The sequence below is a fragment of the Orbicella faveolata genome, unplaced genomic scaffold (assembly GCF_042242905.1).
Source record: "Orbicella faveolata isolate gen_17 unplaced genomic scaffold, um_ofav_v1 contig_27, whole genome shotgun sequence".
Classification (NCBI taxonomy): Eukaryota; Metazoa; Cnidaria; class Anthozoa; order Scleractinia; family Merulinidae; genus Orbicella; species Orbicella faveolata.
The window spans coordinates 3,015,164-3,041,446 of record NW_028301555.1 but is presented as its reverse complement, the minus strand read 5'-3'; the positions used below and the strand labels follow the sequence as shown (position 1 = coordinate 3,041,446).

At 39.4% G+C, this 26,283-nt stretch overlaps 1 protein-coding gene and 1 pseudogene across 2 annotated transcripts in view; one reads left to right on the top strand and one right to left on the bottom strand.

Annotated features, from left to right (window-relative positions):
* The window catches only part of LOC149107152 (dual specificity tyrosine-phosphorylation-regulated kinase 2-like), a 112,524-nt gene that overhangs the window by 59,854 nt on the left and 26,387 nt on the right, over positions 1-26,283 (top strand). The window lies entirely within an intron of this gene.
* On the bottom strand, positions 8,522-11,957 carry LOC149107153 (uncharacterized; annotated as a pseudogene).

Sequence of the window (26,283 nt, the reverse complement as noted above, 5' to 3'; positions counted from 1 at the left end):
GTCAAACGAAACATATTTACATATATCTAGCGTATTGAAGCATCCTCTGACTTCAACCCCAGCCGGTCAAATTATTAAGAACTGTTTCGCTGTTTCATGTCACAAAATAGAATTCTTGAACGTGTTTTAACATCTGTCTAAATATAAACTAACATAAACCTGATGCAAATGAAATATAAGTGCAGGCTTATGTCCACAAAACTGTAAGCTTAAATCATTGGGAGAAATAATCCCTCCAGTTTGGATTCGAGTTAGAGTTGGAGTTGGACTTCGAGTTGGACTGGGGCTGTGGACTTCGAGTTGAAGATCGAGTTGGACTTGGATTTTACATAAATGTGACATAAGATAGGCGAAGATTATCAGTGCAAAGACCAAACAAAAGGAACCAAACCAACCAAATTAGCTTTCTCGGCTTTGTAGCCCGGCGGCAGTCAATTGCTTTGTTTTTTTCAGCAGTTTACTAAAGTTAAAAAAATGTTATAAGAAATCTGTTGGAAAAATATACTTATTCTTCTTTATTTACCAAAAATAGTCAGGTACAGTGTGACAAACAACCTGCCGTCCACTTAAATTAAAATGATATATATACCTCTTCGTTATAGGGGTTTCAAAAAATTCCACGACTGGCGGCCCGGAAAGGAACATAACGGGAAAGTGTCAGTGGAAGCAAACGAAAATCAAGCAAAATTTATTAATTTGCATGGATTTTTCCAGGAATGATGATATTTATTCTGAGCTTTGAAGGATGTTTTATCTTGGACAGAATAGTCTGCTTGCAGCCGGTTTCTTCTTCAAGGGTCACTTAGACGAGTGTTTAGTCATCGTGAACGCAAAAGAGCAGTATGGCGGTGTCCGAGTGGGAAGAAGGTGCCTGCCGCGGCCATGTCTCGTCCCATTCTCCTTTAGGCTAAATGTCGAGAGAAAAACAGACTACCAGCAGTTTATGGACTGAATAAAAAGAGAAATGGCCACCCCCTATCAACAAACCAATGATGAAGACGCACTTGAAAAAAAACGCGCCCTTTTCCCATCTTTGAAATTGGTAAGGCGGTGGGAGGTAAATTTGTGAAAGTTAAAAAAGCTAGTCCTCCCATAGAGATATAGGAATTTCAAGAATTTATCAAACAACCAGTCGCATATTGAGTTTCAACCTGAATTGATCTGAGCTGAATCGTTTTGAATTGAATTTATCGGAGCCGATCTAAAGTGTATGGATAAGAAAACATATCCCTGGCTAGCTAGTAGCCACGCAAGCTGGAAAAGACAATTCCAAATTTTTCATTGCTTGCTTAAAATAATACACAGAAGACAGCTAACCGCCAGGCCAAATCTTTGGGGTAATTAGAAATCTGACCAAGTTTAACAGACCTTAGCACGGTTTTCGACGCCATCTTTACGGGTAGGCAAAGTCAAAAATTACGCTGTTTGTATGGGAATCCGATGGCAAATAAGTTTTTCGAAAATGGAATGTTACTCCATGTGTGAATGGCAACGTTAAGAAACTAGGTAGAAGATTGTATTCACCGTGTTTGAAGGATGTAGCTTCGCCAGAAGACGCTCCGTTAATTTTTCTAACTTTCCATACATCAGTAAATGAAGCTACGTACAGAAAAATACAATTCCAAAACGGCATTTCTTCCCTCAGTCTATTCTGAAATACCGTTTTGATCCATGATGAAAAGATAAGACTTACACTGTATCACTATGTGCATCTTTTGCAGTGTATCAACGGGTTCTCTTGTTTTGCGAGCGCCTCCCCTCCCTCTTCCCCCATTTTTTTATTTTGTTATTTTTAATTGCCTTTTTTATTTGCAAATTTATATATTAATTTATTCAAACTTTAACTCGAATTGCAACTCGAAGTCCAACTCGAACTCGAATGGTTCGGGATTTCCTAAATCATCTTACGTGTCTGTAAATCAAATCCAAGTCAGAATACTCGGCTAATCGGCCTTGTGACAGCAATATACACTTTTTAACATCCAAAATACCGCGCAAAGAAGAAAATAAATTGCTTTATTTATTTATTCCTGATTCGGTACGTGACGTTTTACTTGTGATAACCGTCAAGAAGTTTGAGCTCCATTCGGCTACCGAATTTGTTTGTGAACGAAAGCCTTCTATATTTTGGAGAAGGCAAAAATAATGAAGCATTCTTCATCGACAAAATTCCTAAATCAAACCCCGATAAAGCGGGTAGTTTTTAGCGATTGCTCGAGGTTTTGAAACCCACAAAGTTTGCCACAGCAACATCAAAACACTCTGCCACCCCTCCCGCCCAACAAATTTTTTTTACCACCCTGACGCTGGGTGGTAACGTGACCAGCCACAACTAAGGTCTTTCTTCCAACGACCAAGGGAGGCAGAGGAGAGAGAGCTTGGGAACGAGCTTGAGCAAAATGTATTTTTTCCAAGTTTTTCCACTTCACTATTTTCATTGCTATCATTTCGGAGTTTGGAACATGTTTGGCCATGGTTTGGCTCAAAATAATACGCGCTCAGGAGCAGCCATAACCCAGAGTGTTAAAATGGAGATCTCTGTAGCTCAGGCGATCTGACACACGTCTCTGTATGCTGTACAAACAGTGTAATGGTTAGCCACTTAGAAAGCGACAAGCTTCAGAAAGAACATAAGAGCAGAATGGACAACAGGCTCTCGTCTATTAGTCATCGATTTGAGCAGCCGCGTTGTACATGTGATTATTACAAGAACTCTTTTTACCCTAGCACAGTTGGGCAGTGGAACAATCTTCCAACAGAAATTATAGCATCTACTTCGCTATGTTCATTTCGGCAATCCCTGTGTAATCTTATGTAGTTTTTAGGTTATTGCTTCAGTATTTCTGTTGTAATCTTTATTATCTAAAGCAGTCTGCAATACTCTGTTAAGAGTGAAGACTTAATTGGAAAATAGTTCGTATAGTGTTATCGTCCGGGTGAGGGTAGTTCTGAAAAGAACTGTAGTTGGTGACTGACGTTTCGACAACCTGAGCGGAGGTCATCTTCAGAGTCAAGTGAATAGTGTATGTCAGTCGATGATGTTATAAGTCTGTTCCGTGGAACGTGATTGGTCAGAGGCCCATTGTATTGTGGTCTAACTGACAAAGAAATTAAAAGGAAACACTCTGTGATCAATATGTCCAGTTCTGGAATATCTGTTCAGACGTCCTATGGGACATTTGCTTGATTGATTGATTGATTGACTGACCGACTGACCGACTGATTGGTCGACTCGCCGAGTGATCAATCAATCAATAGATCGATCAATCAATCAATCAATCAATCAATCAATCAATCAATCAATTAACTGTCTAATGATAAGGGGACTGCGCAGAAGGTACAATCAAGAACCAATTCCCGTCACTGGTCCCCAAGCCGCCATTAGCTCCACATTTTTGTCTTCATTGAACGCCGTGTACTGTGGTAATGGGCTGTGCAATTTCGATTCCTAAATGCACCGAAAAGCTTTATTTGGTAAACCTTAGTTTGATTAATTTTGTTTTCTCTTGATTTCACTAACAACATTAGATGTGTCAAGGACCATTACAGCAGGACTCGGAAAGAGCTGGAGTCTCACGTGGGAAATGCCAAGATGATGTAAGAGTTTTCCTTTACACTCCAAAGCTAGAAATACAGTAAAAATCCGCATCCAAGTACCTACTAATTTAACAACCTACAAGCTGCAATTTGGCATTTAAATCAAAAATATAAAAACCTGTTCAATATGTCCTCGAAAATTCTAGGTTCTTAGATGTGGGTTTTTACTGTACTAACTCTCCTCCCTGACATGCATACATTTCCTTTAAAGAAGTTCTGAGAATTTGATAGTGCATAAAGACGATATTCCTTTGTTGATGATCTTGCTTATTCTCGTCACCTGTACTCATTGCAATATAATGCAGTTCAATGCACAAGTGTTACCTTCCCGGTCAGCGGTGCTTCAGTATGCGCATGCGTCAGGATTCCACGTGTTCTTGGACTAAAGGGCGTTGTAGCCGGTTTGCGTTTAGTCAGCGTTTTCTTGAGCATTAGCGTTTTTTTGAGCGTGGAGACTCTTCTCAGAGGCTGATTCCCTCCCCTGTCCCTCCCTGTCTTTCCACTGTTTTAACAGTGTGACGGGTGCCTGTTTTTCTTCGTCCTGCTTGGGGGCTCATGGCTGGGTTCCCAGGATTTGCCAGCCATAGCTAGCCATGGGAGCGGTCTCCATCTACCAGCTGGCTGCCAATAGTGGAAACTCCCAGACGTCTCAAGCGCCCAACTTAAACTTTGCGAGGCAATTGCCAATTGATTGTTTGAGGAGAAATAAGATATGGATCATTATTCAGAACTTAAGAGTTCTCAGTGTTTCGTTTTCCTTCACTACATCCGAGTCACTGCTGCAAGCCAGCCAGTTCTCTGGTAAAACCAAAAGGCTATTGGAGCCGTGAGGTGAATGGGGAGATTAGTCCCACCCCTCCTCAATCGCTAAGGTTTGACTTACAAACCTGGGGTAAAAATTATAGGTCAGCTGAGATCTAAGCTTCTGTTCTTCACCAGACTGGCATCTCAAAAGCTCTGCATGAAGTTGGCTCACTGACCTAACACTTGAATTGTTTCTAATCAGCTTGTTGTTTTTTTTTTTATTTTTCAGGAGGTCATGTTACTCTAACATGCTGTACAAGACATAAACTGTACATATATATGTTTTTATTTGTGAAGAAAGAATAAAATGGAACATATTTTTAATGATTACTCTTGAAATTTACCCTGAGTCTAAAAAAGTTTTGTTGAGCTTTTGTTTTTTGTTTGCTTGTTTTTCCTTTTTTACATTCGCGAGTGATATGGACTACGCTAAACATGAAAAACCTGTGACCAAAAAATCATTCTCCCAAACAGGGTCCCTGGAATGTCGAAAGAGCACTCATCAAGATCAGTCATGTGTTATGGACCTTTTTACAGATGTCACGCTTTTCTGATTGTTTTTCATTCAAACAAAAAATCAGCCTTGCCGCTCGATTTTTCATTGTGAATTTAGTAAATATGCAAAGTTTCATTAGAATCCGTTGCAAAGTCACGGAAATATGGGACCTTCGGAACAATGAGAAGTTGCCAACTGTTTTTAAAAACAAATGTATGCCAAGGAGCAAACGTCTACCCCTGGCATATATTTCTTTCTAAAAATTGGCAAGTTTAGGGTACATACATGTACTTGCATGTCTCTGCCACCGATGTTTGTAAAACTTCGCTTATTTACTTACTTTGGCCTGATAAATTTGATGTATGGAAGTGGTTTTTTTTTTTTGTTTATATGCAAGACACGAAAAATTATTGATATGGCGTAACATCGGTCCATTTTCAGGATCCCTAAAAATCCACGACGGTCATGCGCATGCACCCTTAAAAATAAATGGAGTTTAAATTTGAATGACAATAATTATACATCCTAAGCCTCACATTGATGTGAAAAACCTTTGTTTGGAAACATAAGTACGAGGCTAAGGATGTTTAAAGACGTGTATATTCAAATTTAGTCGCCATTTTAGGGTCTCTGGTGTACAATACCAAGAATTGAAAGACAACTACACTGTACGTTTTACTTTATTAACCTTGTGTGTTACTTCAGCTAAACTTACACTCACTGCCAATGACGCGGTCGAACTTTACTTACAACTATTTTCCTTATTAATCATAACAATTACAATTTCCTCAAATGTGATTGGTGCATAAACTGGTGTATTTTGCTCTAATTAATCTGCAAAGTTGTAATCGGACAGTTACATGAGCCAATCATTTTAAGTACTCTCCACTAAATCCACCAATCACAACATTGATTACAGTCACTATGGTAACCAATTCAAGAGACCTACTTTGTAAAATTGTGAAGGTTTAGTTCCCAGTGACTGTTTTGAAAGAAACAGCCATTTTACAAGCTATTCCCATATTCTTAATTGATATTTAAAAATGCAGTGTAAAAAGTTGTTTTTCAAATTGTGGGAAATTATAATTGTTATGATTAATTGGTAACAGGACATTGTGTCGTCCAATTCAGTCTGTAATCATACTCGTGATTAATAAATCGGACTTCCGCTTCGCGGTCGTCGGATTTTGTTACTCATTAGTATGATTACAGACCGAATCGGACCCCTCTCAGTCCTTTTACCATTATTAACTGGAAGTCGTTGACCATTGTAATAACAAATCAATTACCTGTGATTTGGCAAATCTGACATTTATATAACGGTTGTCATGAAAACCACCCTACAGGAAATGATTACACTTTGCCTGTTTTTTCTGTGCTCCTTGTCAGTCTCCTAACATCTCGGGACCCGTCCACACTACGATGGAGAAATTTGAAAAGAGAGTGTTCACTCCGAAAAAGAATCAAATGTTTTCCGTCCACACTACGCCTGAGAAATTTGAATTGGCAACAATCACGTGCGGCAGAAAAGCTCAAGACGTCATCGTTTTCAAAAACCTCTGTTTTCAAAATGGTTTCGGTCACGCTGAGACCCCCTCCCACACTACGCTGGAGGAATTTACAAATGCAATTATCACCGGTCATTTTGGATTGTTTTTGAGAAAAACTGGGTCAGGGAAATCACATGATTATCGTGACGTCATCGTTTTCGAAAAGCTCCGTTTTCAAAATGTTTTCCCTCCACACGGAAACGAAAACCCGGTGTTTTTAAATTCCTCCCGTTTGAAGAGCGTTTTCGAAAAGCTCCGTTTTCAAAATGTTTTCCTCCACACCGAAACGAAAACCCGGTGTTTTTAAATTCCTCCCGTTTGAAGAGCGTTTTCGAAAAGCTCCGTTTTCGTGATGGATTAATGTGGACGGTAGGCCTCCCCGTAGGAATAAAGCTGAGTTTTCAAATTTCCCCCAACGTATTGTGAATGGTGCCTCACACTAACGTCTTCGTACCGCCGTGGCTGCTGAAAAGGTCTGCACGAAGATGAACTGCTTGGCTTAAACAATTATGATTTGAATGCTTTAGCAGATCCAATGTTGGTCTTACATGGTTACTTCTAACTACAGAAAGTCGTATAATAAATCTCTTGTTAGGGAGCTCAAGCAACGACGACGGCGACGCTGACGACAACGCCTTGAAAACAAATACATTTAGATTTTACTATAGTCCCAATCTCTAAAGGAAAAGCTCTGGAAGCGAGATTGAGATTTTGTCTTGGAATTTCGAGGTTACTTGGATCTGTTCAGTTCACCTATCGGTCTAATAACATGTTCAAGTTAAATAGGTATCGGGAGTATTAATTCCAAAACGGGAAATACGAAGAATTAGCCGTCATGGTTCACGTTCTCCAAACAGGCAGAACTTGGTTATTTCACAATGCTGTTTGGCAAAACATGGCTAAGAGTACTGTACAAAGATTTAAACGAACGTGCATAGCCAAAGTTCTGCTCGTTAAACCTTTTGTTTGGTGACGGTGTCGCTGCAGTCGCTGTCGTAGTTTCCTTTGCCTCCCTAATTAACTAAGCTAGCTCGGGATCATACTGAAAGAGTATCGACATTTTGTTTGTTTAGTTTGTTTGTTTTCTTTCCTTAACGCCCGTTGTTAATTCATAAGGTCAATAGCTAGGGCATATACACTGACTGGTACTGTTCTGAAGGTAAAAAAGGTTTGCTAAGATCAAACCTCACCGCAATGAAAATCAATAAAATCAATCCTTACTAGTTACAAGTACAATTGCATATGAATATCCGTTGTCGAGTTCCGTGGGGTGTTCTCGCTATAATGGTCTTTACTAGGAGGCTCCGCCCCAAAGGGGTGCCTTTTTCACGCTTCAGGTATATCAAAGGGTAAGAATGAAGAAATAGGGAAATCTATCATCTTGACTCCCACCACAACGTGAACTGAACAAATAATACATGTTTCTTGGATTCACATCTCTTGTGGTAATGCTTGATGTTCTCCCGTAATATTGTTCATTAACATCATTTAGAGGGTTTACAAAAGGGATGCAGCGTTCTTTAGTGAGTATGTAAAAGGGATACCTTTTTTCAATTAAAGGTATATGATAGGGCTACCTTTTCAGTAAAAGCGGTATACAAAAGGTAAGGGGTTGGACCTCGGGGCGGAGCCTTCCTAAATAAAGCTTTGTAGAGTACATTCCCCCTCACCCTCGGAAGGGTGAGCGGGGGGGGGGGGGGGGGGCGGCGTCGAGTCTGTTTGAGTTGAAAAGTAACTGAATTAGATGAAGTTACAAAACTTGTGTAAACCATGAAGGCAAATCAATATTAGGGTTTTCATCTGTGGTCCCTTGTCGTGTCAGATAACAGGACGTTAGAAATAAAAAACAAAATAGAAAAGAAAAGGAATCCAAGTGCGAGCAAGAGAACAAACAGGTCTTCAAAATTTTGTGCCCGGGTCTCACTCTGTCTAACACTTCGCTGTTGGAAATATGGGTTTGCTCACAATCCCCACTCAAAATTGTTAGAATACAATATAAAACAATCCTTACTCACTGTTCGGTTATGCTTTTTAAGGCATTTATCAACAATTCTCAAGTCGCGGCAACTTGCTGCTACCTAAGGATGTACTCAAGTCGCGGCAACTTGATGCTACCTAAGGATGTACCTAAGGATGTACTAAGGATGTACTTCCTTGTTTGGTTGCACAGTTTTAGGGTCTCTCTGGCGTTCTTAAGGCATTCGTCTCCTTTACTGCACTGTTTAAGGGCTTGATAAACGTTAGCCAAGTTGTTGTAGCTTCTCGCTACAGCAACGTGTACCTCGCCGAAAATCTTTTCTCGATGATCAGTGTCTTCTCGAAGTATTCTTTTGCTTCATTGTACTGTCCAAGATTCTGACAAACATTTCCCAAGTTGTTATAACATGTTGTGACATCGGCATGCTCCTCGCCGAAAATCTTTTTCGAGATGATCAGTGCCGTCTCGTAATATTCTTTTGCTTCAGTGTACTGTCCAAGATTCTGATAAACATTTCCCAAGTTGTTGTAACTTGATGCGACATCGGCATGATCCTCGCCGAAAATCTTTTTCTCGATGATCAGTGCCTTCTCGAAGTATTCTTTGCTTCAGTGTACTGTCCAAGATTCTGATAAAAATCTCCCAAGTTGTTATAACTTGATGCGACATCGGCATGCTCCTCGCCGAACATCTTTTTGCTGATGATCAGTGCCTTCTCGAGGTATTTTTTTGCCTTATTGTACTGTCCAAGGCTTTTATAAACATTTCCCAAGTTGTTATAGCTTTCTGGTACCTTCCATACACAACTTGCAGTATAAATCTTGGTAGCCTCTTCATGGTATAATATTGATGATTTATACTGGCATGTCATTGATAATGTTAATCCGTGCACATTAAAAACATTTGCTTTAACTATGTCGCCCTCTCGCGTGTTACTTAGATATTGAACAAAATCACAGGCTGACGTTGAAAATAGAATTGCATTGGATAAATTACTAAGGCTCTGAAACACAGTAGCAGTTGAACAAAGCCACGAAAAAACAAAGTCGGAAGAAATGAAGGGTGCTAACTCCTTCAGCCAAACAACTTCAGCAGGAAAAGTGCTTGTAAGAATTTCATACAACACTTTGCAGTGAGTTGTAATTCGACGCAGCATTACGCAGACGTCCCCACTTTCATGTAAACGATTCTCCTCCGAGTTAATAAGGGAGTAAAAAACCTGAACTGCTACAGATAAACACTCATGCTTCTCTGTAGCCTCCATCAGTGACATTTTGCTGAGTACTTGATGAACAACGTTATGCACTCTTAAATAGCTAGGTGCCTCACCTTCACTGTATAAACGCAGAATTAAGGAAGAATTTAAAATCTTTGCTTTGATTAACTCGTCAGTCTGTCGCGAGGTGCTATTATTGACAAAGTTGACAGCTGCTTGAATTGGGACAGGTTCCGAATCACATAGTGAGAGAAAGAGAAATGTCTGGCGAAGAACTTCGTCGCTTTTCAAAGTTGTATCTATTGCCAACTGAATTACTTCAGTCATCTTTTTCGCATACGCAAGATTCACTTGAGTAAGACGTTCTTCTGTTACTTCACGTTCGACATCCGCAAGTGTTGTCAAGAAGTTTGACCAGTCATAGGTTGAAGAACGACTCACAAATTGCACGTAACATGCAGCGGCTGCTAAGGAAAGCGGCTGATAGTCTAGTTCCTCAGCAACCGTTTGAGCTTTCTCGTTATTGGACATTTCCGATACTTGTTTCAATAGCTCCACTGCGTCCTCAGGCTGCATTCCTTCACTGAGTGACTCATGGTAAGTATGAGGAGCATTTGTAGGAATTGCACTGCTATCTTGAGTTGTAATCAGCACCCGACCGTGACCCCACTCTTCACTGGCGGTTTGAGGTAGGTACTCATAAACCAAAGACAGGTTAACAACGTTGTCTGCTATTATTAACCATTTTGAGAACTGTTTAAACTGCGGGAAAATTAAACACCGGAGTTGCTGAAGTCTTTCCTTGGGGTTGGCTTCTTTCGCGGTAGCCAGTTTGGTGAGAGCGTATTCAGTAATTCCCAACTGTTTAGCCTGACTGAGGTACGAGTCAGCTAGCGTTTCAAGGGTTTCAGCATTCAGGGTTGCAACGAACGTTAAGCCTTCTGTTTCACCTGATCCTTTTGTAAAGAACTCTTCTCCAATTTGACGCGCAAGTTGAGTTTTGCCACATCCAGGATTTCCTGATAAATAAATGGTACTGACCGCTCCATTACTTCCATCGTCAAGCTCTTGCATTTTTGCCATGATCCTGGTGGCGTCATTTGAACGGCTGATGATTTGGTGAGATGGCTTGAAAGTGAGATTACAGAAAGATTCAACTTTGGAATTAATTTCTTGCGTAAGACTTTCAACCTGGTCTTCCTTTTTTTGTATCGTGTCCTGTGCCACTTGTAAGTCACATTTGACTTCTTTTAATTCCGATTGAAGATTAGCAACCTGTGCCATCAAGTTGTTTACTTCTGCGGTGGGAAAGCTCGTCTGGTTTCTAACGGCCTCTATATCACTGATCGGAAGACTCAAAGAGTTGAACGCCAGCAACACTCTTCCGACATAACCCCTGAATTCAGCATCAGTAAGTTTCGCCTCGCTGATATGAGCAATGTCATTTCGGACTAGGCGAAGATCATCGACTCCTTTCTTGATTCCTGCACTCAACGTTGTGCCAATGCTATCTGAGAACAGCATCACGAAAAACAAACAGCTACAGTCCCACTGTGCCGTGTTACCGTGTTGTATAGTTGCCAGATATCGCGAATTCCTGGAGCGGCTTTTTCTAGACTCCTTATTATAAAAGTCTAAACCATTTTTTGGCGTGTTTTTCCATTCTCCAGGTGTTGGTTTGTACAGGAAATCCCATTCTTGCTTGAAGACTTGTCGTAGTCCCTCGGGAACCAAGTTAAAGGCAATGTAACAAATTCGAAAATAGTTCAATTGTTCTGAAGTATACTCCATTGTGGAATGATCTGTTGTAAAGATATACCATTTCATTCTGGTTACGAGGATTCGTGTAGAGCAGAAAATGTCCCGTTTATTCTAGAGACGCGTTCTCTGGCTGTCTGGACGAACTTGAGCAAGTTTTCTCAGAGCTGTTGGTTTTGCTTATCAGTGTAAAGACGACAGAAGACGAGTAATTCGTCAAGGCGGACTTTATCTTTTTTGGTACATCTTGAGGGTCATTCCACTGAAATAGAACCTGCACTGAGATTTTTTCAAACTTAACTAATAAGTAATTTTGATATTAACTCCTGTGTAGTCACGTGACCTTTACTGGGGGCATCAGAATAAGAATCATTAGATGACGGTTTCGGTAATAGTTCAAAGCCCTAGCAATTTGTCACAACCCCTTGAACCAGCAGACCGTAGACGATTAGTTTTTTAAATTAACTTTTCTTACTGAACGCAATTTGACGTAAATAAAAAGTCTGATCTCGAAAAGAAAGATAATAATTAAGATGGCAAGAGCAGGTCTTAGTAACTTGACAAAGTTTGCTGAATTTTAAAGTTTACGATACGGAAAGTAACTTCAACTACCTTGGTCAAAATAGAGATTGCCAACATTTTTGATGCCGGGGGATAATTAAGGTCCCACATGAATATTCAAAGACGTTAGAACAAGAAAACAAAGTGATTAAAATTCCTTCGAAACAATGTTGCCAAGCAAGCATAAAATTAAGGGCTTTTCCTCGATGGTAAACTTATGTCTAGAACTAATAAATAACATTTGCTCGCATTTGTGTATTATATTCCAGGTAGCTATGATGTGTTTTGTGATGTTGTGTAAATGTCTCATAAACAAACTAAAGACTAGATAATTATTATTGAATACCGTTTTCTTGTGCTCATACAAACCCAACCATCTTGTCATACTCAAGCTATTCTTCCCTTTCACTCACAAACTTGAAAAATCACTTCCCGATGGTGGCCATGAATATAGCTACCTAAAAGTTTCACTAAGTTGGAATTTTGCTATCCTTAGCATGGCTTAAAGTGCCATTAACCCCCTATTTTTTTTTCGCTAATATAAATTTCCTTTTTCTCATGATCACCACTGCGAAAAAATTATAGTTGTAGCTATTTTCGTTAATTTGGTATGAATTTTCAAAGTTTGTAAAATTGCCCTTTTCCATGTTCACGACTGAGTAATAGTGGAGAATGGGACGAGCTGGCTTCTGACGTCATTTCGCAAAAACAATATTTTGTTTCTGATAAGAATATATGCGAACATGCGATAGTGTGTGTCAAATTCGTTGCAGAATGCAAGGAAGATGTGTTGTTGGAGGCTGTAGCAATACAGGATGCGTAGGATAGAGTATTCCTCTTCATTCAATACCTCTATCTCGATGAAACTCGACTAGAAACGAGAAAAAGACCAAAGAAGTGGGCTAATCTGTGCGACCCTAAAGCCGGGGAGCCATTGAGGATTTCTTCGATCTCGGGTTCGCCGCTACTGTAAAAACCTAGAGATTTTCATGGCCTGTACATTCTTCTCTATCTCCGGTGGAAAGCTTAGCATTGTCAAGGTACTGCATGAGACACGAATTTGGGATAAGCTGGAAGCCATCTGACTATTCCGAGCGCAAACGATCCTCAGAGTCGCAGACGAAACTATAGATCGTTTTCATCTGACGTCATCATTTTCTAAGGGAGGAAGATAAGAGGGGGTAAATTTATATCTGTTTACAATGTTACAGCTTAGTAGTATGCTTCGTTTGGAAACCAGCGTATTTTGAATTTCACAGTTTTTGGCAGTGCGTGACAAAAAGCAACAATCGCATTTGTAGAAAAACATATACCTATCTAATTTTTAACTTTTTCAGAAGTTAGATCATTACAAAAAGTGCTTATGCAAATGTTTGGTTGCTCAGTACAGATAACGAGTCGCCTTGATAGCCAATGTAAGTTCCAAATGTTTACACAATTTCCCCGCCGCCATATTGGTGCACCACAGAGGTACACCAACATGGCGTTTCCATACTGGGCTCTGTAAATTTCTGCGAAACATTTCGACAAATATCTGCAGGCTGGGAAAACGCACAAACCTAAAACTTGGAGAAGTGTCTTCTCTATCTACTTTCTATAAGATCACAATTTCTTGACTTTATCCACTGAATGGTAATCAGTAATCTGAACTCGTTAGCTTTACTAAAAATGTCAATGAACAGAGAGCTTCAGCTCCGAAAGCTCTTGATGGAAAGCTTGTCAAAGCTACGCAAAATGGTTAGATCTTGATCATAAAATTGATTGATCAGCCGAGCACAATAAATAATTATGTTAAACTGAGTTTCATTACTAGTGCAGGTTGCGGATTGAAAGATGTGCAATCTCCCCCGAGATAATGGATTGATTGTTTTCGTGCCGTGGGGCGACGATCAAGGCCAAAATAAATATCTTAGGAAAGCCAGTGAGACTTGAGAGCGCGAAAGCAAAGTAGTAGGACTAAAATGTCTCGCAACAAAAGATGTGCAAAATACCTGGAACAGAATCATGAAAATCATGATTTGCTCTCCCGTTGTTTCTTAAAACTATCAAAGTCTGCAAAAACAAATCCAATAAACGTTGACACTCATTAATACAATCTTCGTTAAAATCACACTTTGGAGAAATAGATGCATTCTTAGACTTCTGAAGTATTTAAAACAAACAGTAGACGAGCGACCAATTATTCAGACATGCATTCTTGAAAAATGCATAGTTGCTGCCAAATTGTTAAGCAAATGACAAAGTTACTATCTTCTGACGTTTCGGATTAAAACAGCACCGAGTAGTAATACTGAGTGAGCATGGCGGTCGGACGTCTGATTTCACGTGGCATAGTATTCGCTTGTTTCCTTCTGTTAATCGTATTGTGACGGTGGAAAACAGAAGAAGATGGCGCTGGTGATGTAGGATTTGGTCACAAGAACAAGACAGAGACAGCGACAGAGACAAAAGTGGCTAATTTGTTGACAATTTTGGATCCTAAAACGACTCGCCGGACGCTTCGAATGTTTAAAAGGAAATTTTTCCAGCGAAGGCTCTTTTACTACAACAACACGAAAGCTTCGTCTAATCCTGACTGCTGGATTCTACTCTCAGGAGGTTATCCAAATCCTGGACCAAAACAGAACCAGACTAAAGTAAGAGCAAAATGTTGCTTATAATGTGAACGGGTCATCGGCCAGAACACGAAACGGATCCTGGAGTGTTCAGAATGTTCACAACAGGCTCATTGGAAATGTGTAGGATTGACCAAACAAATGTACGCTCAAGCAGAAAGCTGGAACTGCTGGAGTTGCTGCTCTCCATTTAATTTCTCGGATTCCTTCTTTGAACAAGCTAACATTGACGAAATTGATTTCAATTTCACTGACATTTATGCAAATCTTGAAGCGACAATCGAAGGAAATTATGCAGCGATCCACACGACCCAAGGAGATTGAAGCTCGAGAGACAACAAATGTACAAGGAACAATGCTGTGCCATTTGAACATCCACAGCGCACAAAATAAATTTGAAGAATTGACTCACATGATTAAAGCCTTGAAAGCGCAGGTTGTACTAATAAGTGAAACAAAGATCGACTCCACTTATCCAAACGATCAATTTAGCCTGCCTGGTTATTCGTTACATCGTAATGACAGGAAAAAAGGCGGCGGTGGTATCTCGGCTCTCATCTCCACCGTAGTCCCATGTAGGAGATTAAAAGCTGATCGTCACTACCAGTGTATAGAGCCAATCGTGTTGGACGTGAAAATTGGGAAGATAAACATGATAATAATTGGTCTTTACTGACCGCTTAGACTATTAGTGGAAAAAAATTACCAGCAATTGCTAGAGGAAGAACTGAACCACATTTGTACTTGGGGGTAACTTAAACGAGACTCAGTGACTGTCATTGGTGACCTTAACCTAGACAGGCTAAGGCCTCAGAGAAAAGAAGGCAAATTACTCCTGGATTTCGAAATAGTGCAGGGTTTTGCATGCCTCATAAAGCAGCCAACCAGATTGGATAGAAACGGAACAACACAACAACAGCCACGCTTATCGATGTACTGCTGACCAATCAACCAGACCTGTTCATCAGAGGAGGAGTTTTTGACCCTGCCCTAAGTGATCATATGCTCATCAATGGTATAATGAAAGAAAAAGCGGGGAAACACCCACGCAAAATCATCCATTTCAGGCGCTACAAAAACTTTGATCCGGTGAAATATGAAAATCTACTAATGAAGGCACCTGCGCACGTCGGAAACCTGTTTGATGATGTTGAGGACAAGGTGTATTATTGGAACACACTCATGCAAGACATTGTAAACGCATGTTTCCCCCAGAAAAAGAAGCGAGTACGGGATAAAGACACACCCTACATGACAACCGCATGGAAGAATGCCATCCGAGCAAAGAGAAAAGCTTTTAAGAAATATCTAAATAAAAGGACACAGCAAAACTGGAAAGAGAAGGTGAAATGTCGCGATGAGGCAGTCAGGCAAAGAAGAATTGCTGTACGGCAATGCTGGAATAAAAAGACTTCTGACCTTAAAGAAAACCCAAAACATTTTTTCCATACTTCTAAACCGTTTCTTGGATCTAGGAAAGGGGTCATGAGGACTGATATTAACTTAAAAGTTGACGGCAAGATCATTAGCGACCAAGAAACTGTTGCGGAAATATTAGCGGATCACTTTGCAACGATAGCAAGCGATATCGGGGATGTCAACTTAAGAAACTCCTCGAAGAGTGACTTAAACAACCATCCAAGTGTCTTGCGAATACAAGCGGCGAATAGTTCAGAACCAATGATCAAGTCCAATCCAGCAAATCAAGTACAAGTAATAAATGCTCTGGAGTCACCTAATAGCAGAAAAGTGTCTGGGTACGACAATCGGCCAGCCAGAGTACTGAAGTATGGAGCGGAGAAACTCGCTATACCACTGGCGAATCTGTACAATTCATGTATTACAAATCGTCAATGGCCAACCAACTGGAAAAGAGGGAAATAGACGCCCGTCTTTAAGAAAGAGGATCTACAAGATAGTGGGGACTATGGACCAATAACTGTCCTTCCAGTGGTTAGTAAGGTATTTCAGCAGCTACTTAGCGACCAGATTTCAAAGCAATTTGACAGCTGTTTGGATCCTCGAATCAGGGCATACCGTACACGTCATAGTTGTGAAGGAACACTGATAAGTCTTATTGAAGCATGGAAATCAGCACGTGATAACCAGCAAACTGTTAAAATCTTGTCTACTGACTTGAGTAAGGCTTTTCACTCGCTCAATCCTTCGTTAATGATCAGCAAATTATAAGCGTATGGATTTCATGACGAACTGCGTGATCTACTTCGATCCTACCTGTGTGATCGACTGAGCCGAGTGAAGCTGGGAGCTTTTAGAAGTAAATGGAAGAGGAGTGATAGGGGTTGTCCACAAGGATCGGCCCTTGGCCCATTGTTATGGAACATCTTTCAGAACGATCTGACATATGTAATTACTTCGCATCTCTCTATATGCGCGGATGACCATCAAATGTATGAAACAGCGGGGGACCCGAAAATGGCTAACACCAATCTTATGAGGAATGCCATCGCTCGCCTTACAACTTAAGGGTGGCGGAGTTCGCTATTCCCAGATTTAGGACCAAGAAATATGATAAACATTCGCTCACCTACCTGGGACCAAAGTTGTGGAATAAGCTACCAAGCGAAATTAGAACCCTCCCATCACTATTTAGTTTTAAAAATCGTATCCGTAAATTTGATCTAAGTGTAATGGTAGAAGATGACAATTGTTCCAACTGCATCCTTTGTAATTCTTAATTCTTTTTAATAATTTATCTCATTAGCTGATTGTTATTAGAAAATAGTTTGTTGGTTTTTAACTATATTATATGGTTAATTATATTGTTGGGCTTTTTAATAGTTCATTAGAAAATAGTTAGTAAGTCGTTAATTGTATGTAGTGTCCCCAATTAGTAGAGGTTTTTTTTTCCCCATCGGCTAGATGTTAAGACACATTAATAAAGTTTATGTATGTTCTTCCTTTTTCTTCTTTGCCAAACACCTGTGAATAGATCTGAAAGCTTCAACGTCTTATCAAGGAAAAGTGAAAGCACTTATGAATCAATATTGAACTTAAGACTCGCTCTTCATACTTCACTTAACTTTTGACAGTTAATTCCTGTATAGTGACCTGAACTCTGTTGCCGTTACAACTATCCGATGATAGTTTCAGCAATAAATCAACGTCCCAATGACAAGAGATTGTTCACAACACATTAAGGCGGCAAACGTATCTACTGAAGATTATTAATGTTAATTGACTTTCTCTCCCAGAAATAGAAACTTTGATTTTAAAAAAAGAAAACCTGAGAATGTAATGAAGCTGGCAAGAGCAAGTCTTAACAACTTAAGAGCTTCTGCCTGAGAGACCGGGGCAGACTTGGAAATGACGGTCGGCCGATTTCGCTTAAAATTGGTACACAAAGTCGTTATGTGGACTTATGTAATATGCCAAAGTTTCAGGTTCAACGACCATTTTTTAGCAGAGTTCTGGATATCAGCCCCTCAGGGGTCCCCAGAAGCTGATTTTTAGTGTAATTTTGGCCACTTTTCATTCTCTCTTTTAGCAATGTACAATTAATTTCAGACAAAACCAAAACCATATTTGTAACGCCCTATCCTTAGGCTTCTATGGGTAAAAACATTAGCTCACGGGAAGTTTTCGTTAGCCTGTGGCTGTGATCACAACTTAGTCCTATTTGAAGCATATGGGGAGCAACCGGAAATGGCCTGTTTTTCAGACCGCATATTTTCCCTGCCCATGTTTTATATCGTGAAGTCTTAGTATCCCTGCAAAGTTTAGCCCTTAGTTTAGTAATAGCAAGAAAAAAATACTAAGGTTAAGTCTTTTTTACTAAGAAGAAACTTACGAGAAGATGACTAATCAGGCCACTTCCGGTTTAAGTTTCAACAAAGCGTGTCTGTAAAAATCAGCCATTTGATTTCGATTAACACCTTTTTTTCTTCTAAGTCAGAAATTAGAGACTCTGAAATTAATTCTAACCGAAAAGACTTACTCTTAATCAGAAATTTTCATGTGATTTTTTTAGGACCGATCATATTTTGGTCCGGCAACGGTTATAAATTTTTGTGGAAGAAGTCTTGAAAATTACGGATAATGGAGTCGCTGGACTTTTTTTCTGAAGAAAAACAACTTATCAGTCACTCTAAATGCAATCACAACGTCTCTCATGACACCACTTGAAAATCACTTTGAACCTTAAGGAAATTTTGAATATACTTACAGCTAATTGCAAAATTAAATGCAGTCTCACTATTCCAGTCTATACGCACGGTGTCTGGAAAAATTCACTTACTATGAATGCTTACCTGGCTACAAGTTTAGAGGCTCGCCCCTTTCTTATAATCCATTAAAAGTGAAGCAACATTAAAAACCTTAGCCCCAGCGATAAATTGATCGTGAGTACATCGTTGCGAGTAATGAAAATTCAGGTTGATTCATACCGTACGTGACGAGGTCACGACACGCCAACTTAACTGAAGTTTGCTGGCTATGATTGTCTTGGGATTCAGTTTTTTCTCGTCTAGATTTGTCTCCTTGATACTGCAGAGAATGATCAGGTATAGAACTTGCATGAGAACCTAAAGAACGAATGGATATGCTACAGAATAGTTATTCATACCCAGTCCACCGGTGCAAATGGCCTAGGTATTATAAATTGAGGAAGTCCAAGACGGTCCGTTTTCCCCGCCAAGTCGCTGAATGTCTGACTAAATTACCAGAAAATTACTCACTGGCACACTTTCCCTTTCTCTATCGGGATTTTCCTTTTGTTGCTTTCTCAGCCCGCACAGATCCAGACTAAATAGGTGTACTGCATATATCCAAAGATAGGACAGGGGAGGGGTGGATTGTCCTTCAAAGACTACTGCTTATAGCACCCTAGCTGTAGAATTGCTGGCCCTTAACTCCGATTTCCATAAAAAAGAAGTGATAATCCCCAGGACGACCAGTATGCTTGGTGTAGGTGGTATGGTAAGTCGTCACAAAGTCCAGTGCCTCATGCCTGCCGGAGCTTAAATTGGTTATTGCTCTTCTTCCCTGGACAGGATGATAATCACCGGCTCCTATTTATACATCTGGGTGGAGAGAGACACTGTGAAAGAAAATTGCCTTTCCCAAGACGACATGACAACGTCCTAGTAACCAGGAGCGCTCGATCCGGGGTCCAGCCCGCAGCCATTAGGCCACGACCGAGCTATGCGCTAGGTAGTTGTCAGTTTTGTATAGAATTCGAACGCGTTACTACGTTACATGTTTACTTCAGTCTGTCGTAAATTGATAAAATGCAACCGTGACATTAATATATGGCCAGCACATGGACATCTTGCCGGCTGGATTGTTTATTTACAGGAAAAGAAACTATCTGCGATCAATTAATTAAACTTATTAAATCTATTCATTCTTTAAGTGAATTTGTTTCAGCCGAGTGTGTTTGAAAGGCAGAGGAGCGCAAAAGTCTGGCTATCACAATTTAGTCTCCTGGGAAACTGAAAACATTATTATACAGTGTCCCGTTTGGAAAGAAGATGACATATGCCGGGCACGAGATAACAAGCCGCCAGAGGCTGCTGTGACTCTCCCGTTGGCGACGTTAGATCGAGATGTTACCCACCTGCTGGTCAAATTAAAGTGGGCACTGGTGGTAATAAACTGGCCACTTCCCATAGAATTGACAATTTCCCTGGGTGGAAGTTAAAGTATGAATTAAAGACCATTGCCCACGTCACCGCCGAAAATTCACTCGTTTGCGTGACCAAAGTGGGCCATGTCAGCACCCTTTCCATCAAAGAGAAAAAAGAAATTGAAGAAATCAAAGAAGGTTACCGCTGACGTTTCAGATAGCATATTTCAGGCGTTCGGCATTGTAATACCTATTGCATCCATAAGTATCCAAGGTTAGAGTGACTGCATGCATGTTCATCAGACATAAATTCATCTTGCACGTTCAAAGATCTTTTTTACACGCTTTAATGTCTTTAATTCGTTCCACTGGTACAAGGATCGTTGTTCCATCATCATCTGCATACACATTTAAACAAAATATCTCTAACTTAAATTGTCTACCCAGTACCCACCCACAATTCAATTTCTAACATTTTCAATGCCATATTGGATGTTGTTTCACTTGAAAAGTCGAAAGGGCTTGGAGATGAATTAAGTAGTTTCACATGCCCAATATTAAATTACAGTGGAGACGCTTCGCGTGTCATGCTCAAACAATGTAATGTCCTGGCGAAAATAGGAAGTAATTTGGCCCTCTATTGTATCACGAGGCTTTCTTACTTGCAATCTCTATCGTAACGATAGTATTTTTATTTAGAATCGATACCAAAGAGGAGCTTGGACGGAAGCTTGAAGGAAAACACCTCTGAGTGCGTCACAATTAAGTCGGAAATTTCGCTACCACTAGTCACACAAGGTATTTGTGATCTTCTGGCAAGGGGAAGGAGAAAAAACTCACGGCTTAAAATTCTAATCATGGTGAATAGTCAGCTATGAAGGCACGTGACGTTAGAATGTCATAAATTTCAAAACATCCGTCATATTGAACCCACCAGTCTGGATTTCATGACTATTTCATGAAATCAAAATATCGTTTTTGCCAGGTACAACAAAATTAAAAGAGAAGAGAAAGGGTACTAAAGGAATTAAAAGGTGCAAAAAAACTATGTTTGTCCCAAGAAACCTTGAAAACGTCAATAAAAAACAGAGAATTAGATGAGAAAAGTCAAACTTAGGGTAATTATGCCTGATAAAGCAAGGTTGCCATGGAAACAAGGCAGAGTCCCATAAATAAGGCTTTTTTTTCAGCTTTTCGCACCTAACTTATACACTCAGTAAACAACTTGTTTCATTGTATTTTGATTACTTTTTTTGTTATCAACGTATAAAGTTTCCCCTCACCTTCCAGTCCCCTGGGTACTAGGTACAAATGATGCATAGAATTTAGTTTCAAATCCGTCAGTAGGAAAATTTCTAGTTTATGGTTTGAAAATATATATTTCATTTAAATAATTTACTTTGGGATCATTGATTGTTGGTTAATTGTGCAGCTGGTGTCTAAAAATCTCTCCGAAAAAGAAATTAAGAGTTTTACAGGAAGTACGTAGTAGGTAACTTCTCTAAGAATGTTTCGTAGTAAAAAAGCCTCAACCTCAGTATTTTTATCTTGTTATTACTAAACTAAGGGCTAAACATTGCAGGGATACTAAGACTTCACGATATAAAACATGGGCATGGAAAATATGCGGTCTGAAAAACGGGCCATTTCCGGTTGTTCCCATATGCTTCAAATAGGACTAAGTTGTGATCACAGCCACAGGCCAACGAAAACTTCTCTTGAGCTAATGGTTTTACCCATACAAGTCTAAGGATAGGGCGTTTCAAATATAGTTTTGGTTTTGTCTGAAATTAATTGTACGTTGCTAAAAGAGAGAATGAAAAGTGGCCAAAATTACACTAAAAATCAGCTTCTGGGGACCCCTGAGGGGCTGATATCCAGAACTCGGCTATAAAATGGTCGTTGAACCTGAAACTTTGGCATATTACGTAAGTCCACATAACGACTTTGTGTACCAATTTTAAGCGAAATCGGCTGACCGTCATTTCCAAGTCTGCCCCGGTCTCTCAGGCAGAAGCTCTTAAATGCCAAGTTTGCGTTAAACAAATGCAGTCTACGATAAAAAAAAATGAAGGGCTTTGAATTATGATGAATTATCTTAGTCACAATATAGATTGAATGTTTGAATGCCGGGGATTAATTAATATCCCAAATAAATATTCAAAGAAGGCCAGCGGTGAAGTTAAAACCAAAAAAACAGAGAAGTATTAAAACTGATTCGTTTGAAACAATGTTGCCAGGCAAGCATAAAATCAGGGACTTTCCCTTGTTGGAAGACTTTATGTCTAGTGCCAGTAAAAAAACAGCGAAATTTGTGTGTTATTTCAAGTAGCTGTGATCTATATTGTGATGTTGTGTAAATGTCTCGTAAACAAACAGAAGATTAATTCAGTTTTAGAATTTCGTTTTCTTGTGCTTATAAAAAACCATCAATTACGCGATGCTCATTTAATACCCTTTCCCTCACAAGTTTTAAATGTAACTTTCCTATCTAACTGATATTACATTTATTACATTTGTTTGAAAGTTATTTCGGAAATATTAGATGTTAGTTTTCCTTGACAGTAAGAGGGATTAAAAAGAATACAAAATTTACTACTTACTTGAACAGACGTTAATTTCCGCAGAAACTCAGTTGATTGGTTTTCAGTGTTAGTTTGTTCCTCTCTGTGTTCTCCAAACGATCAAAATCTGCAATTGTAGGAATAAATGAAAAGAGGCGATGAATATAGCTATCTAAACGTATCACTTTGTTGGAGTTTTTATCCCTAGCATGCCTTAAGTCTTCCAAGCAGGCATCAGAAGAAGGAAATTCCATTCGTGTTCAGGTATTGAAATGCAAAGTTAAGGTTGCTAATAAATAAATGATTAAGTTGTTTCCTTTGAAAGTTTCTACTCAAATTGCATTTTCCTTCTTTCCGGATTCGAAGACTTTACCAGTTTTAACATTGTTTCCCATGTAGTTAAGTGACCACATTGGCTTTACTAAAAATGCAAATAAATACAAAGATTCGGAACCGAAAGCTCTTGGTTGAAAGCTTGCCAAAACCACGCAAAAATAATTTGAGCTTGATCACAAAACATTGGACAGCCGGCAATCAATTATTGTGTTAAAGTCAGTTTCATTACCTATGCAGGCTGAAAAACGAGAAAGTTTAATCTTTAAACAAAGTAATTATAAGACGTGCAATCTCTCCTGACCTGATGGATTGATTGTTTTCATGCCAAAAGGCGACGATCAAGGCCAATATAAATATCTTAGGAAAGCCAGTGAGACTTGAGAGCGCGAAAGCAAAGTAGTACTAGGATTAAAATGCCTCTGAACAACAAATGTGCAAAATACCTGGAGCAGACTCTGATGTCGTAACTGTTTAATTGGTTTTGCTGACTTGTTCTCCCGTTGTTTCTTAAAACTATCAAAGTCTGCAATAACAAATCCAATGAGCATTGACGTTAATACGACCTTCTTAAATCACACTTAGACTTCTAAAGTGCTTAAAACAAAGCTAAGTGCAACCGAGCGACCATTTATTCAGACATGCATTCTTGAAAAATGCAAAGTTGTTGCCAAACTGTTAAGCAAATGACAGAGTTTCTACCTTCTGATGTTTCGGCTCAAATCATAACGAAGTAATCGCTACTTTTCCCTTCCCTCTTCTTTACCAAACACCTGTGAATAAACCTGAAAGCTTCAACGTCAGATCAAAGGGAAGTGAAAGTGCTAAACTTAAGAGCGACTCTTCATACTTCTGAGTTAACTTTTGACAGTTAATTCCTGTGTAGTAACGTAACCTCTGAGAAAATGAAATATGGCCATGAATATAGCTATCCAAATATAACAATCTCCCCCGAGATGATTGATTGATTGTTTTCGTGCCGTGGGGCGACGATCAAGGTCAAAATAGTTATCTTAGGAAAGCCGGTGAGACTTGAGAGCGCGAAAGCAAAGTACTAGGATTAAAATACCTCTGAACAGCAAATGTGCAATACAGCACCGAGTAGTAATACTTTTTCTTCTTTACCAAACACCTGCGAATAGATGTGAAAGCTTCAACCGCGTCACATCAAACGAAAGTGAAAATGCTTATGAAGCAATATTAAACTTAAGAGTGACTCGCTCTTCATACTTCAGTTAACTTTTGACAGTTAATTCCTGTATACCTCTGTTGCCGTCATAAGAATTTATCTGATGACAGTTTTAGCAATAAATCAACGTCCTAATTACAAGAGATTGTTCACAACACATTAAGACGGCAGACTGAAGATTATGAAAGTTAACTGAGTTTCACTGCCACAAATAGAAACTTTGATTTTAAAAAAGAAAGCCCGAGAATGTAATGAAGCTGGCAAGAGCAAGTCAGCTTAGTAACTTAACTAACCAGGTTTGTTGCGTTAAACACATGCAGTTGACGATAAAAATGAGAAATGAGATGAATTATCTCAGTCACAATATGGATTTAATGTTTAAATGCCGGGGGAGGGGGGGCAATAAATATCCCAAACAAACAAATATTCAAAGAACGCCAGGGAAGTTAAAACAAAAAAAAACAGAGTAGTATTACAACTGTAAAACTGGTTCGTTTGAAACAATGTTGCCAGGCAAGCATAAAATCAGGGACTTTCCCTTGTTGGAAGACTTAATGTCTAGTGCCGGTAAAATAACACTTAGTGCAATTTGTGTGTTATTTTTAGTAGTAGCTGCGATCTATTTTGTGATGTCGTGTAAATGTCTCAAAAACGAACTGAGGTCTAATTGTTTTAGAATTCGTTGTTTTGTGCTCATAAAAACCATCAATCCCTTGATACTCAAGATTTTAATACCCTTTAACTCACAAGCTTTCCTATCTGACTGACATTACATTTATACATTTATTTGAAAGTTATTTCGGAAAAATTAGATGTTAGTTTTCCTTGACAGTAAGAGGGTTAAAGAGAATACAAAATTTACCACTTACTTTGAACAAACGTTAATTTCTGCAGAAACCAGTTGATTGGTTTTCAGTGCTAGTTTGTTCCTCCCTGTGTTCTCCAAACGATGAAAGTCTGCAATGGTAAGAATAAATGAAAAGTGGCGATGAATATAGCTATCTAAACGTATTACTTTGCTGGTGTTTTTTATCCTTAACATGCGTTAAGTCTTCCAAGCAAGCATCAGACGAAGGAAATTCCATTCGTGTCTGTTGGGTATTAAAATGCAAAGTTAAGGTTGCAAATAAATTAATAGATTAGGTTGTTTCCTTTAAAAGTTTTTACCCAAACTGGTGGGTGGATACAAAGTCCAGGCCTCTTTGACTGTCATGAAGGCCGAGAGGAACACTCTCGCTCTTCCTCGGCTTGTATTTGGCTTGTTTTTCCGAAGTGTTAACATTAGTAAACGCCACATCCTGATCAAAACAGCTGATGCGATCGCGCCACGTGCTTTCGCGGATGCAGATCCAGAACAGAGCATTAAAGGTTGACAAAATGAAATTCAATAAACCTGCAATGATTTCATTCATGGAGGATACCACATCATTCAAAATGACAGATCAAATTGATAATTTTATCGAAGTCTTATCGCGAAAGAAAGCTGTAAATCTTTCTCTGTTTTCTAAACATTTTAAAGGGATGAGAAGGGGTCAGAATGCAGGGAACCCATAAGAAAATTTAAGAAGGGTTTTTTTTTTGCTTCAGTAGAGTCAAACTAAACTCGTCCGGACGAGTTTTTCTATTGTCTCGGACGACAAGACGACTGCAAATATGAATCCTTATTGTATAATGCATAAACAAGGAAGATAGTAAGTTACTAGTATTTCTTTTTGCACTGTACGGGCATTGAAAGAGTAAAGCCAAAATATAGCTTATTTTAAGTTACATTTTTTCCCTCTTTTTTTTTCACACAGTTAGACCTCTGATTTTTCACCGCTCTCCTCCTCTCTTTTAATAATTCAATACTCTGGCTGGGGATCAACCTCGTTCCCAGGGTCTCTCATCTTCCCGCCCTCCCAGAGCGAGAGAGAGAGCCTGGGAACGAGGTTGGCAGAGGACAGTGTTGCCTTGTACATCAACTTGAAGAACTTTTTTCGTGGATAAAATGACTGTCTCTTTGGAGAGGATACTAAATGACGGGACCCCTTTTAAT